Raw genomic sequence first — 10,212 nt, forward strand, 5'->3', positions numbered from 1 at the left:
ACTTAGTAGACATTTTATAAATGCTTATTAACTGACTGACTGACTAATATTGCTCTCATAAAATAATTTTATTGTTTCTCATTTTCTTCACTTATGTTATTGGAACATGAATCTTTGTTCTTTTAAAAAATTCGCACCCTCTCATGTCTAGACTTGTGAGCTCTCACATGCATATACATACACATTTTGGTGACACAGTCAGCTGCTTGTGAACATCAAGCACTGTCTTACTCTCATTTATATTCCATTTTCTTTGGGGGCTCAGAGAAACCAGAGGAAAATAGCAAGGACTTAAGTGAGGAGAAGGAGTAGCGAAATAGCACAATTCTGACTGTTAATGCTCATTATAAAATGATAAACAAGTCTCAAGGAACTGTTGACAAATCTGGAAAAAAAGGAACATGTGCTGCACGAGTCCAGGACAACTCCAGGAGCCCAAGGGACTCATGACCAAAAAGACTTTTCCCTGCTTTAGAATGATTGAAATCTGAATGCAGATTGAAACATACCATTCTTTACTTTATTTAGTCAATGAATTTTTCTCTAAGTATAAGCTTCATGTTTCTTCTTTAACAACATGATGAACAAAGAAATATGCATTGAATAATAACAAATTTACATCATGTTATGTTACCTGTATCATGTTACCTGTCATCTTGGGGAAGGAGTAGATTACAAAATGTCAGAAAATGATTAATGAGAATTGAACAGATATGTAATCTAAAAAAACTCCCAAGCAGTCCCAGATCTCAAACTATACTATAAAGCAGTGGTCATCAAAACAATATGGTACTGGCTAAGAGACAGAAAGGAGGATCAGTGGAATAGACTTGGGGTAAGTGACCTCAGCAAGACAGTCTATGATAAGCCCAAAGATCCCAGCTTTTGGGACCAAAATCCACTATTTGACAAAAACTGCTGGGAAAATTGGAAGACAGATTGGGAGAGATTAGGTTTGGATCAACACCTCACACCCTACACCAAGACAAACTCAGAATGGGTGAATGACTTGAATATAAAGGAGGAAACTATAAATAAATTAGGTGAACACAGAATAGTATACATGACAGATCTTTGGGATAGGAAAGACTTTAAGACGAAGTAAGAGTTAGAAAAAATCACAAAATGTAAGATAAATAATTTTGATTGCATTAAATTAAAAAGTTTGTTTTTTTTTAAGAACAAAACCAATGCAACCAAAATTAGAAGGGAAGCAACACATTGGGAAACAATCTTCATAACAAAAACCTCTGACAAAGGTCTAATTACTCAAATTTATAAAGGGTTAAATCAATTGTACAAAGAATCAAGCCATTCTCCAATTGAAAAATGGGCAAGGGACATGAATAGGCAATTGTCAGTTAAAGTTATCTTTATAAAGAAATAAAAACGATTAATAAATACATGAAAAAAGTATTCTACATCTCTTATAATCAGAGAGATGCAAATCAAAACAACTTTGAGGTATCACCTCACACCTAGCAGATTGACTAAAAAAGAAAAGTAATGAATGCTGGAGGGGATATGGCAAAGTTGGGGCATTAATGCACTACTGGTGGAGTTGTGAATTGATCCAACCATTCTGGAGGGCAATTTAGAACTATGCCCAAGGGGCTCTAAAAGACTGTCTGCCCTTTGATCCAGTCATAGCACTGCTGGGTTTGAACCCCAAAGAGATCATAAGGAAAAAGACATACAAGAATATTCATAGCTGCACTCTTTGTGGTGGCAAAATTTGGAAAATGAGGAGATGCCCATCAATTGGGGAATGGCTGAACAAATTGTGGTATCTGTTGGTGATGGAATACTTGCACTCAAAGGAATAATAAACTGGAGAAATTCCATGGGGACTGGAATGATCTCCAGGAATTGATGCAGAGTGAAAGGAGCAGAACCAGGAGAACAATGTACACAGAGACTGATACACTGTGGTACAATCGAATGTAATGGACTTCTCCTTTAGTGGCAATGCAGTGATCCTGAACAACTTGGAGGGATCTACGAGAAAGAACACTATCCACATTCAGAGGAAAAACTGCGAGAGTAGAAACACAGAAGAAAAACAACTGCTTGATTACATGGATTGAGGGGATATGATTGGGGATGAAGACTCTAAATGAACATCCTAATGCAAACACCAATAACATGGAAATAGGTTTTGATCAAGGACACAAGTAAAGGTCAGTATAATTATGAGTCAGCTAAGGGAAGGTTGGGGAGAGGGGAAGGAAGGAAAGAATATGATTCTTGACACCAAGGAATAATGTTCTAAATTGACTAAATAAAATAATAAATGAAGAAGAAAAATAAATAAAAATTAAAAGTTAAATTAAAAAAAAAGGAATTTAGATTGGAGTAGGATGATTTTCTGGGAGTGCACAATCCATAAAGTCTTAAGGCTGAAAAGGCCAAGAAGGGCTAGGAGGTCAAACCATTTAAAAAAAAAAGTTATTGGGGGGCAGCTGGATGACTCGTAGATTGAGAACCAGACCTAGAGACGGGAGGTCCTGGGTTCAAATATGGCCTCAGATTCTTCCTAGTTGTGTGATCCTGTTCAAGTCACTTGGCCTAGCCCTGACCACTCTTCTGCCTTGGAACCAATACACAATATTGATTCAAGACAAGATGGAAGGTAAGGTTTTAAAAAAATAAAAATGAAAATGAATTACAAAGTTATTAGTCTACATATCCAAATAGAACTTATGGACAAATATGCAGAAGGAGACATCGTTTGGGGCACAGCCAATGTGGGAATTTCTTTTGCATGAGTATGCCAATTTGTTTCAATGATTTCAATTTCTTTTTTTGCCCCATTAGGGAAGGCTAGGAGGTAGGAAAAAAATAAGCACTCAGTGATGTTTTTAAAAATAAAATTCAATTTAAAAATTAAAAAAAATTAAAAAGAACCCCAAAACTTAAAAATATTCTTGGATAGTCTATGCAACTATGGAGCTAATCTCTTTTCTTGAGATAGGAGGATTTTTAATTATACAGGATGAGTACAGATATTCACCAGGACTCCCAAGGTGTTTTTGATAGGAGGGAATCTGGATCTGGATGACCAAGCAGGAAGTTTTGACTTCTCTAGTGTCCTTTTGATATTGAAGTTACCAGAAAGATTTAAAGGTCTCAAATATGCCCCATGGCATTTTGGTTTTGTCCTTTTTTAAAGAATCATAACTTTGATTTCAATTCTTTAATAATTTTCCTCATGGTCCAACTCCAGGAAATACTGATTAGGAAAGAGAACAAATAGTATGATGTAGTCATGGTGGTATGAAGGGACATAATAATGCCCTCTACAGTGTTAAATAAATGTTCAACACTTTGTGATCCTGGGCACTTACTTGCAAGTGGCAATGTCATATGCTGATATTCTCAGGCATCACCTATGTAGGAGCTGTCTACAGTTCCTAATTAATATCTTCATAGGTGGATACCTGAAAAGGGGAATGGAGACTGAGGGAAAATGGATGAAGGGGTTATATAGATAAGAGAGAACATAACAAAGGAACAAAGAGTCAGAGACAAAGAGTTAAAAAATATGGAATCCAGCATGCTATTCTAATAGTATTCTCTGAGATTCATGTGTTCCCAAACTTTTTATAGAAGAATCCAGGAATGTGGAGTGGGAGGTAACTAATGAACATGTGACATAACATATGATTTAACATTGGCTCAATTGACAACCACGTAATCATAGAGAAGGAGGTTAGTCATACATGTGACTTGGTATGGAATGTGATCTAACAAGGTGGGAGCTAGGACCCTGTGGGAAGTAATGTCCTGTTCAGGAATTCTTTTGTCCTTTGGACTGAAGATTTGGAAATACAATAATCAATAAGTAACATGACTATGAGTCTGGTAAATAAACACATAAACTACAATATTAATACACCAATAATACTTTCAATATGCTAATATACCTGGTATGCTACAACCTAGATATAAAAGATGATCAATATTAATCATACTAGGAATGATATTACTACTCAAAGACCAGAATCTTAGATCAAGATATTTCCTTGCTTTAGATTGCAGGTAGTAAAACTATTAAAAAGATGTTTATATCTGAAGAAGTTTGTATGTCTAAGACTGATTTCAGTATTAAATCTTGAGTTACATGATTTCAGGATGTAACCTAAAATTTAATGATAGTGATGATACTAATAGTAATAATATAATCAAATTCATATCATATTGCATATACTACTCCATGTTAAAATCTTCACAACAACCTTGTAACATGGCAATATAGATATTTATCTCCATTTTGCAAATGAGGAAATTAAGGAACAAAGAATTTTAAAAGCTTTTAACTTAAAAATGACACAGCATTTATTCAAACTAGGGTCTCCAAATTCATGAATGTTTTCACTACATCAGTAATTTAGAGTGCTTTCATTTGTTTTAGGCTATCCAAATTGGTTGAAGAATTCTTTGAACCCTAAAAGTATTACAGTGTTCACTGCTCTAAAACTGTGAATGTATAAAAGCTTCCTATGAGAACGCAGGGACTTAGTAACTCAATCAACAAACTCAAACGTGTTTAATGAAACTTACTCTATTCCTAAATGTATGTGTGTAATATATGTGACTGTATGTGTCATAAATATATATGAAAATAACAAAAAATGGGGTGGGACAGAGACAAAATGGTGGAAGAGATACTTAGACCCATCTGATTTCTACCAAATAATCCTCCAAAAAGCAGTGCCTTAAAATGAATTCTATAACAACATAATCCACAAAAAGACAAGGTGAAGTAGTTTTTTTTCAGCCCAAAACAACTTAGAAGGCTCCTGCCAGCACCTTGTGCACCTTGGTAGTGTGAATTTGACTTTCCATATCCCCTCCTAATATCCCCTATCTACAGAAAGTACATAATGACAGGAAGTCAGTGGGCTCCTGGGAAATGTAGTTCTTTTTTAGTGTTACAGATTTTCAATTATACAGTAGAAGTGGAGCTCAGCATTCTAGGGAAGGTCCCTCTTAGGCCTTGGTTGCAACCAAAGTAGCAACCAAGGTTTGTGGAACTCTTAGTCACAGATGGTAAGTGATGTAGAACAGCTGCTCAGGAAGAGATTTCAGGGGGTCCTTTGCTGGCTCTGGCAATAAGACTTTTGTCACATTGCTCTTACATAACACCTAAAGTTGAAGATGGGATTGACTCCCCCCTTGCCTACATTTAAATTTAATCAATCAAAAGCATAGACACCCTTACTTAACATTAAGTAGGGGAGATTCACAAGCCACTTGCTAAAGTGGATGACAACTCAGAAAGTACTGACCACCCCTAGGCAGTGCTGAGCAAATTTAAAGACTGCAAATGAGCAAACAACAACAGCAACAACAACAACAACAAAAGAAACTCAATATAGAAAGTTATTTAGGTGGCAGAGCAGAGTCAAATTCAGAAGACAATAAAGTCAATATTACTGTATCAAAAGCCTCCAAGAGTAATATGAATTTCTCAAGTAAAAAAAGAATGAATGGAACAGCTAAAAAAGGATTTTAAAACTCAGATAAGAGAAGTAGAAGAAAAAATTGGGAAAATAAATGAAAATGATATAGGAAAATCATGAAAAGAGTCACCAATTTAGTAAAGGAGGCACAAAAATATTAAAGAAAATAATATCTTAAAAAACAGAATAGGCACAAAAATCCAAAGAAGATAACTTAAAGAGTAGAATTGGCCAAATGGAAAGATATACAAAAGTGGATTGGAGAGAAAAACTTGATCAAAAGAATTGGCCCTTTGGGAAAAGAAGTAAAAAAAAAAATAGCTCAGGAAAGGAACTCTTTACAAAATGGTATTGGTAAGCTCATTCAAGAAAATCATCCCTTCAAAATTAGAATCGTACAAGTGGAAGTTAATGAATCCATGAGATATCAAGAAGCAATCAAAGATGAAAGAATGAAAAAATATAAGAAGATGTGAAATATCTTATGGAAAAAGCAACTGACCTGGAAAAATAAATCCTGGAGAGATAATTTAAGTATTATTGGACTACTTGAAAGTCATGATAAAAAAAGGTCTTAAACATCATCTTTCAAAAAATCATCAAGGAAAGAATTCATTTATTACCTCCTAAAAGAAAGCCCCAAAGGAAAACTATCCAGAATATTATAGACAAATTCCAAAACTCCCAGGTCAAGGAAAAAATGTTTCAAGAAGCTAAAAAAGAAACAATTGTAATACCTTGGAGCCACATTCAGGATAATAGAAAGATTTAATAGCTTCTATATTAAAGGATCAGAGGCCTTGAATATGATATTCCAGAGAGCAAAGCGTCTAGGACTTCAACCAAGAATCACTTACCCAGCAAAACTGAGCATTATCCTTCAGGGCAAAAAAAAAAAGGTACTCATTGAAATAGAAGTCTGCAAACATTCCTGATGAAAATACCAGAGCCAAATGGAAAATTTGGCTCTCAAATAAAAGACTTCAGAGAAACATAAAAAGGGAAACAAGAAAGATAAATGAAAAGATATTCAATGTGATTAAATTGTACATCTCTACATGAGGAAACATTTCTTATAATGCAAAAGAACTTTGTTGTTATTAGGGCAGTTAGAAATAGTACACATAGACAACGGACAAGGGTGTGAATTTAATATAACATGATGATATAGAAAATACATTAAATTAAGGAATGAAAAAGAGGAGTGTTTTGGGAGGTGTAAAAATTTTAATCTCTAGTAATAAAAATATTTTATGAGATTTAGTAGATAATCATTAGAAATCAAGGAATAAAGAGGGTAAAAAATAAAAACCATGTGCCCATGACTGGTTATTCATTTTTCAAATCCTCACTCACCACCATGATCGTTGACTGCAAGCCCAAGAAGAGGAGGAACCTCAACACCCACTCCCTTTATCCTCTTTCTACAGGAAGTACATAATGACAGGAAGTGGATGGGCTCTTAGGATATGTAGTTCTTTTTAGGTAACAGATTTGCAATTATACAGAGGAAGGAGAAAGGAAAAATAGAATGGAACAAATTATTGCATATAAAAGAGGTATGATAGAGCATTCACAGTGGAGGGGAAGGTGGGGAATATAAGGAAGACAGAATGTAAACCTTAATCCCAACAGAATTGCTTCAATGGGGGAACAACAAGCACACTCAATTGGGTTCAGAAAGCCATCTTACTCTACCCACAAGTAGGAAGAGGAGGGGATAAGAGATGGGGGTTTGGCTGATAAAAATAGAGGGCAAAGTGGAGGAGGTAGAAGTTAGAAACTAAACTGAGGTAAGTAGGATGAAAAATCATATACAGTAATCATAATGGTATAATTTTTTTTACAAGTCTCTCTAATAAAGGCCTCATTTCTAAATATATAGAGAAATGAATTGAATATAGAATACAAGTGATTCCCAAATTGAAAAATAATCAAAGGATATGCACAGGCAGTTCTTAGAAAAAGTAATTAAAGTTCTCTATAGTCATGCAAAAATGCTCTAAATCACTATTATTTAGAGAAATGCAAATTAAAACAACTCTGTCAAGCTATCCCATACCTATCAGATTAGCTATTATGACACAATAAAGAAAAATGACATAATTTGGAGGGATTTTTGGAAATCTGGGACATGAATGCATTGTTGTGGTAATTGTGAACTGATACAATTGGTCAGAAGAGCAATATGGATCCATGACCAAAGGGCTATAAAGTGCATATCGTTTGGTCCAGCAAAATCATTACTAGGTTTGTGTTCCAAAGATATAAAAACAAAAAGGGGAGGCACCTAAAAGTAAAAAAATATAGATAGCAACTCTTTTGAGAGTGGTAATATTTGGAAAGTGAGGGGATACCCATAAATTGGGGAATGGCTGAGTAAGTAATAGTATGTTTGTTATGGGATACTATTGTGCTATAAGAAATGGCAAGCAGAAGGAGCTCTGAAAAAAACTGGAAAGATGTACTTCAATTGAAACAGAGTAAATAAGCAGAACCAGGGGAACATTGTACAGTGACAGGAATATTTTACAATGAACAGCGATAAATAATAGCTATTCTCAGCAATATAATGATCCCAAACTATCCCAAATGACTCAATAAAAAAAATGTTATTTACTTTCAGAGCAAAAGAACTTAGACTGAACCAAAGCAAACTTTTTTCACTTTCTTATTTTTTATACGTTTCCTTCCACAATAATATTAATATGAAAAAGTGTTTTATATGATTGCAAATGTAAAATCTATATGATATTTCTTAACATCTCAAAGGTGATCTGGGATATGAAAGAGGGAGAGATGGGTAGAATTTGAGACTCAATATTCTTTGAAAAATGGAAAATTTTTACATATAATTGGGAAAAATTACATTAAAAAAGGAAATTAAAGTGAAAATAACTGATACTTTAGTACATCAAACTTTGTATAGTTCTTTATATTATCTCATTTGTATCTTGCAAAAACTTTGTGAGGTACTAAAGGTATCATTTCACCAGTGCTATTGATGAGGAAACTTAGGGTCACAGACATTCTCAATTTCTTCATGTTCATACAAGTAATATGGCAAAGAAGATATTCATACCCAGGTCTTTCAGACTCCAGTCTACCACTCTATTCATTATGCCAAAGCAGTTAGGCAATAAAACATATGTATGAGTGGTAAATACATCATTTTAAAGGGACCTCCTAGAAATCCTCTGAAGACTTGAGCTGCATTTCAAGTGCCTGAAAAAGCTAGAGGGGAATGATAATGAATATGCTAAGGAAGAAAGAGATGTGGAATGGAGCTTGGCAGGACATAGTATCAAGGGAGACAGAAGGTTGGGTCATTGATATTGTCTATAGGGCATGATCCAGCTAATTGAACATTATGCAAGATTGCTTGGTTGATGCCATGCACTGAATTTAGAATTATAATAGTTCAGAATCAAGCAAATCAAAGAAGCAAAAACAACTCACTTATTTTGATGAAATCAACAAGGACTATTTTAATAAAGTCCACTGCAACTTACAGATAATTTTTAGACTGAATCTAGAACTTCTTACTCTAAATCCAATTCTCTCTCCCCACTTCCAAACTACTTATCATAGGGCAGTTTCTACATGTTATTTCAAGTTGTTTAAAAAAAAAGATGAAGCCAGAAAGCCAATTGTTTTTTAACAATGTTAACCAAGGAGATTAAATAATATTCCCTTCACCAACTTGACCAAGTCTGACATCATGCAAAGTCCCTCTCGATGCCCTAGACACTCTTTGGTTGCAAGGTATTTTGTGAAGAACATTAAGTTTTTTCAGCCACTAGCGTGTGTCATTTACATTTCTGCTATGGTCTAGTGAGCAACACACCTCCCTAAATAATTCCCTAAGGCAAGGTACCTCCCTTGGTGCCTAATTTAATACAAGGACTGCATAGCTTTCCAGACAACTTCCTTAGTGCTTATTTCTGATGAAAAATTTTAAAATGTAGACTAATTTGGAACTTTAGTTTCTTACCTTTCTATGGGGAAAGACAATCTGGTATAGTGTATTAAAATTAGGTCCAGAGACAAGAGAAATGAGTTCAGATCTTGTTTGAAATATACATTAGTTGTTTGTCTGAGGGCAAATTAGTTAACTTCTCAGAGACTTGGTTTCTTCATCTATAAAACAGAGAAAATAATATTTCTAAAATTAACTCACATGGATTTTTAAGGAAGTTCTATATGAATGTGGCATTTTTCTAGTGGTAAATTTTTTCTTTTTAAAATAACATTATATGGTACACTATATAGAATATGGTATTAGAGGCACAAAGACAGGATTTTAGGTTTTGCATCTGTTACATATAGACTGTGAAATGCCAGTTATGCCACTTGTATACCTCAGAATATTTCAGTGTACTGTACAATGTCTAAGGTTATACTTTCCAGAACAAATGTTCTGTATTGGCAGAAGGACAAATATCCTAAACCTGTAAATTTGCAAAGCTGATGGTGAAGAGGTGAACTTTCATTTAATTGTTAAAGTAGTGCCCTTTGAAACTAAAGTCACCAGAGAATCTCTGGAAAAAAATTGACTTGGGGTGTGGACTTGGATTTGACAAGTTTTCCTTTATTTGTAAAAAGGTGCTAAAAGCTACATATACACCCTATTTCACACTGTAGAAAATGCAAGAAAAATCTTTAGTGATGGGGAAAAGGCCTCTGAGACCTTAGATGTCAGTTAAGAGATAGATTGTTATACCTATAAATTCATCTCTCCTACAAC

The sequence above is a fragment of the Monodelphis domestica genome, chromosome 8 (genome assembly GCF_027887165.1).
Source record: "Monodelphis domestica isolate mMonDom1 chromosome 8, mMonDom1.pri, whole genome shotgun sequence".
NCBI classification, from domain to species: domain Eukaryota; kingdom Metazoa; phylum Chordata; class Mammalia; order Didelphimorphia; family Didelphidae; genus Monodelphis; species Monodelphis domestica.